Source organism: Pinus tabuliformis, chromosome 4_2 (genome assembly GCF_031772625.1).
Source record: "Pinus tabuliformis cultivar Carrire ecotype Pingquan chromosome 4_2, CPIR1, whole genome shotgun sequence".
NCBI lineage: Eukaryota > Viridiplantae > Streptophyta > Pinopsida > Pinales > Pinaceae > Pinus > Pinus tabuliformis.
Window position 1 is genome coordinate 154,109,466 of NC_142304.1, and position 5,662 is coordinate 154,115,127.

Sequence of the window (5,662 nt, forward strand, 5' to 3'; positions counted from 1 at the left end):
TGTCAGTGTGAGATTGATTCTTCTTCAAAACACTATTTTGAAGAAGAAATCATTAAATGTGGTGTTTTAGAATATGTAATTTATTCTCCAGCTCTTCAAATGGCGGCGACTTCAAGCTCCTATCCCTGCACAAGCACAATTCAGAACATCATCAGCAATCAGAGGCAAAGCAAGTTACAAGCTATTAGGAGAGGTCTCACTGGAAATCCCAAACAAACTTCATTGTCACAGCTATTGAATCAAATGATTGTGTTAGCGCTGGGAATGCATGCCCTGCGTCTTATTGATCAACAGAATATGATCCGAGGTGATTTTGTGCCTGTTAGTGGTGACACTGTGAATAATATGTCTTTGAGGCAAGTTCTGCAAGAACACAAGGAGAAGAGAGGAGGCATTAAAACCGGAATTAACATTGAATCCTGTTTTAGAGGTGTGCATATTTAGTAATTTGTTCATATTTATATCCTGCAGGCTTGGAGACAATCATTAAGAAAGTGGTTCTACGGTTTTCTTCATTTAAAATCAAGAAGATCAGATGCTGATGTGCCTCCAATTGACGATGCTGTTAAGAGAATAATCGAGCCTGACCCAGAGCTGTTTGCTGAAAAAGAACTTAAGAGGTTTTGTAGCGTATTCCAATTGAAAAAGAATCGAAAGACAGAGAAGGCCTCCAAGAGATTTTGGAGGGATAAACCATTATTATCCGAAGAAGCTGACAATGATCTGCAGAGGGAAGTTGGTGGCTATGAGAGTGTGGTTGTTTTTCGACCTATTAAGGTTGTTGATGAGGATCTTCAACAGGCTGCCAAGAGGAATGGCTCCAGGTGATTTTATGGATGCCATAATAGTTGGAGTAGACTTGCTGATAAGGAAACTTGGAAGAAAGAGTGCAGGACATAAACGCCTTTGTTTGGTTACAGGTGCCCAGTCCTTGATCAAAGAACCTGATGAAGGAACAAAAGAGGATCAGGTAGACATAATTGCTAACCAGATGGAAGAGCATGGTATCAAACTTGACATTGTAATATTTCGACAGAAGATGCCTAGACTAACTAAATCAGAGTTATTCAGTGAAAATCTTTCCCTTCTAAATAGATTTTCGAAACAAGCACAAGCTGCAGGAGAGACTGTCAAAACTCCTGGGAATCTAGTAATCAGTGCTTATGTGACTTGTCCAGATATTTCAAAGACTGTTACACCAGACTTGAAGCTGGGAGATGATGGAGTTCTACTTCAGCGTTTAGGTGGTTCTGCCCTTGCTCATGTTTTTGCTCAGATTGGCGACGTTTGCCCAGACCTTGATGATGTTTCAGATCTCAAGAGATTCTTCAATGCAGTCTAGGACCTGGTTGCAGAGAATCTTGTTTCAGCTGGTCATGACATTAGTGATGGGGGTATAGTTGTATCTCTGTTGGAGATGGCTTTTGCAGGAAACTGTGGGATGAAAGTTAACCTAAGCTCTAAAAGTGCTGGTATATTTGAAGTACTATTTGCAGAAGAACTTGGCCTTGTCCTCGAGGTTAGCCATGCCAATCTTGATGTCATTGCCAAGAAACTCAATGATTCCGGTGTTCTGTTTGAAGTTATTAGAAAAGTCACTTCATCTCCTTTTATAGAGGTGTCTGTTAATGGCACACTATATCTTAATAAAAAAAAAACATCATGTCTTAGGGATTTGTGGGAGGAGACAAGCTTTTCGCTGGAAAACAGTCATATGACAATAACGATGCAATTAGCCACGTTGGTAATTCTATGGAGATGGATTGTTCAAATAGTGATTCTAGAGTTCGTATTATATATATTAATTCCGCTATATTGGCTAAAAGAGTCCTTTTTTCAAGACACTTTCCTCAAATGGAATGAGGGAATCAATAAAGAGAATGCCACTATTTATTTAAGTCACGCAGAGGAAGTGACATTCATGGATTTATTACAGTTCATATACATGGGAACACTAGAGCTGCGTTCTGCAACTGAACTGTTAGATTTGTTAATGGTTGCTGACAAATTCGGTATAAAATCATGTGTCAATCATTGCACGCATGCCTTGCAGAACTCATCACCTTTCACTATAAAGTCTGCATTGTTTTTTCTACAGCTTCGTCCCACCATGCTTACAAACACTGTACTTCTGCAACTAATAGACGCGGCAAACCGGTTTATTATTCAATGTTTTAAACACACTTACAAAGATAAACTCGTGTTCCAAGACGAGCTTCTAAACCTTCCCTTAACTGTCATAGAGATGATTTTATCAAGGGATGAATTACCAGTTTCCAGTGAAGATGTAGTCTATGATTTTGTAAGAAAGTGGGCCAGAAAGCATTATCCCAATTCAGACGAAAGAAAAGACATCCAGACGTACACTAGGACGACCTCCTCAACATTGTCATGGATGACGGAAGGCTTTCAACTGAACAAATAAATACATCCTCTTTGTTGGCCATGAAACTTCTGCAGTGGACAGTTATCCGAGCACCATCGGCGGAATTTTGGAACAGTACTACCAGAATATGGCCAATTGATATGATAACAATTTGCAGCAACATCTCGGCTCGTGCGTTTCAACTAGCGACTGACCTCATTACCCCGTACAGGATTTTGTTCCATGATTTCCGCCAGCGATTATTGGGATCCTTTGGCGATTTTGTGGGATTACGGGCGATGTGGCTCTTAGAAGGTGGATTGTGAGCTATTGAATGCAACCATGCAAATCTCTCTCAGTACAGTTGTCACCATGAGCTGAAAGGACAGGATTTTAGTTTAAAGTTGTTTTATTAAAATGACAAATGTAACGTGGCAAACTAAAAATAAGCCAAGACTATCTATCACAACCAAAGAATGAGACTCGATTTAAGACTTCAGTCCTGATCCTGTGGAGATATGCGCTCCAGTTCTTAGTCTTTTTGGTTAGTCATTAGAGAATTTCAAGGAGAAGGTTGTTCTCTTTTCTAATTTTTGTAATGTCAGTTGAAACAGCGCCCCTGTCTTGGGTCAATTAGTTTCCTACAGATAGGATTATTTTTATTGTAAATTTTTAGTGTAAGAGAGAGGGGAGAGTTCTGAGTGCTGGAGAATAGAGAGCTTACCATGTACAGTTTTTGGCAGAGAGTTTAATGAAAATACAGCTCTGACTTCTGAGATTCCTGTGGTATGATAATTTAGCATAAGTTTTTCTTGTGTTTCATATGTGATCTGTTATGTTTCATTTCACTTCATGATCATTTCTAATTGAACAAATGAAGTGTTAAGGTAGAATTCATCATTTGTATGCTCTGCCTTTAAGTTTGTTCAATATTCAATGTTTTCTTCTGTTTGACAAGGATTCATCTTCTATGCCCTTGTCAGCTCCTCACGAGTCTTGCCATCCCATTTAATCTCAATTTAATGTTAAATTTCTTGCCTACCTTGCCTCAGGGGATAATCTATGTTCTTGATTACATTTCTCTCCTCAAGCTATTACTTTGCCCAATGCAGCCCAGAAAAACCCCGTTTTTTTATTAAAAACCCCTTTATATCAATTTACTAGCCTAAAATCAGTTTCTTTTAAAGTCATCTCAGCCCCATTTAGAAATTTTTTTGCTGAGATAGACCGGAGAGAGCCCTCTCCTGCCCCGTAGGGCTAGCTACGAGGCTAAGTGGTTTGATGTTGCCTTGAGGTTTACCTTTCTCAGCCTGAGGTGAAATTTCAAGCGCTAACAGAAAGGATTTCATTTTTTGCATTTTTTTCATTTTTCATTAATGCATTTCACTTTTAGAGTTCACTGTTAGTAATCTCATCCCAAAGAATATTGTGCTATAATTAACTAGACATTGGCATTGTATTTGTTAATTGTGAAAGTTAATGCTATTGATATCACTTGTTTGCTATTTCTCTTGTAAAGTAATTATAATGCTGTTGTAACCTATTGCTTCTAATTGATAAGTGACATAAGGAATTGATTTCTAATTGAATGAGAGGATTATATTTTTTCATGGTTTAATAACATTGTGATCTAAGGATGATCTTATGATATCATCTTCTTTGAGTAATATTATGATCTCAATTGAATAATCTTATTGCTAATATTGTCTCATTAGTATTGTTCACTCTTGTTCCTAATTTTCATATCAAGTGTAAAGGACTCATTAATTTGGTGCTCCTTGCTTCATATTAGTTATCTATTTAGAGAACTTGTTATTTTGAGATTGCTAATCATTGAAGTGATTTCTATTTGGCACTCTAGTGATCTTGTTTCATTAGAACATTGTTTTAATTGAGATTTTTCCTAATACTTTTCTCTAAGTTCTTTGTATTAAACATCATAAGAATATAATCCTAAGTAATTTAATTTGAAGTAGTTAAGAGGCCATTTGATAATCTAATTTAAGGAAATCACTCATAACTTGCACTTCATCTTGGGATTAATTGTGCATTAATTAATTTGCCTCCAAGCATAAGATTGGTTGAAAGAAGACATGACCAATTTTCTCACCCGGCTTGTGAAGTTTAATCCCCCACTTGTGGTTAACACGGTGACCTTGCAGTCATCAGAGCCACAGTCCCTGTAGCACCGAAGGAATTCAAGTAGCTAGATATCCAGGGGAGGTATTGCTAATGAAGCCATAACTTTATTCGTCTGGGTTTATCTCCACAACCTACATTTTAGACTCACTTTAGAACAATTAAGAGAAAGGATTCATTCAGAATGGGTGTCTAATCTAAAATTAACAAGAGTTTTCATTTCACTTAGTTTTAGGTGTTGCATGTCATATAGGATATTTTTCATCCTAGCAGCATCTATGCATCTGATAACTTGGAAATTAATCTATATTGTGCAAGTACTTTGACTCCTAAAGCATTGATGTGTAATTAATATCTTCAAAAAATCTAATCAAGTTGTGCTAAATAGTTAAAATTGCAATTTTTATTTAACCACATTGCTAGGCCATAAAGTTATGTATCTCGAACTCATCGTTCCATCCATAGGGACTACTCCCCGTAGCCTATTGTAGGGAGACAATTTAAACATAGAGGGTTGGGATTAGAGTGATAACCCCTGCCTTGAGCATTGTCACATGCATGTGTACAATTTGGGTGAAAAAATTTTATCGCGTTGTTGCCAGGGATAGGTTTATCTTGTTCTTAGTGCTTTGATGACATCCTCTTCTTTACACCATTTTTGGTTTTTCATCCTTCATATAATTTGAAAACACAAAAAACAAATTCTGGCGCCATTGTCGGCGATAGAGTTTTTCTATCCATGAGTTTTTCATCATCTTCTTCACCCATCAAGCGACGCATTTTACAGTGCTTCGACATCATCTCTTCTTTATAATCATCCTTTGACCCAAAATTATCACAAGATGTTCTGGCACTAGGGTATAATCTTTTCATCCTTAGTCTCACTCATCTTTTTCGCCTCCATCAACCCGCAGATTCCCAGCACCTGGAAATTTGGGTTAGTTTCTAGTTTGGGTGACGACTCCACTTATTCATCCTCTCAAAAGAGCTTATACTAGAAGAAATCCTGGTAGCTTGGTTAACCCTACTCTTTCTCCCAAAAAAGGATCTTAGAGCTCGATTAAAAAATTTATGTTCTAGTAAGAATTTAATCTTTCTCGGATAGGAATCTCTCCTTGATATCCACTTGATTTTCCTTGACCCTGTCAAGTAGGACAT

At 37.4% G+C, this 5,662-nt stretch overlaps 1 long non-coding RNA gene across 1 annotated transcript; it reads left to right on the forward strand.

Moving 5' to 3' along the window:
- Positions 1-792: 792 nt before the first annotated feature.
- LOC149168653 (uncharacterized) lies at positions 793-969 on the forward strand. The gene is made up of 2 exons (XR_016259336.1): positions 793-824; positions 921-969. It is a non-coding gene; the product is annotated as an uncharacterized LOC149168653 (long non-coding RNA).
- The last annotated feature ends 4,693 nt before the right edge of the window (positions 970-5,662 follow it).